A 601-nucleotide genomic window follows, 5' to 3' on the forward strand; every position below is an offset into this window, starting at 1 on the left:
CTGAAGACCAAATGGGTGCATAAGCAAATTTGGTGAAGAGAGAGTGGATGGTACCCAGCTATCAAAATATATAGTGTCTGGAGTCTTAAAGGCTTGAAATTAAACCAGCAGCCACCTAGCAGGGAAGCAAATAAGGCAACAGGGAAGAAGCACACCAGCCATTGTGATCATGAGGTGTAGAAGGGATCAGGTATCAGGTACCAAATGATCCAAAACAAACAGCTATATCGATGCAAATGAGTGGGGTTGGAGTAGAGACCCAAAGCCCATCCGTAGTCAAAGGGTTATAAGGAAGGGATGATTCAACCAAGGTGCAGTATAGCACCAATGAATCACACATTCTTCCTCTAGTTCCTGAATGCTTCCCCACCCCGAACCCCCCAATTCCATGACTCAGTCTTACCTTAAAATATGGCTAGACTGGAGAACACACATTGGTACAGATAAGAGCTCAAGACACATGGAATTCAGGACAGATAAACCTCTTAGGAACATTAGTGGGATTACAGATATCATGAAGATAGGGGGACAGCTGGGGAGGAGGAAGGGAGAGAAGGGGAACACATCACAAAACTGAATAGATAGCCCCTACCCTGAAAGG

The sequence above is a fragment of the Echinops telfairi genome, unplaced genomic scaffold (assembly GCF_000313985.2).
Source record: "Echinops telfairi isolate 266 unplaced genomic scaffold, ASM31398v2 ScPeMD7_3533;HRSCAF=4204_0, whole genome shotgun sequence".
In the NCBI taxonomy this organism is placed as follows: domain Eukaryota; kingdom Metazoa; phylum Chordata; class Mammalia; order Afrosoricida; family Tenrecidae; genus Echinops; species Echinops telfairi.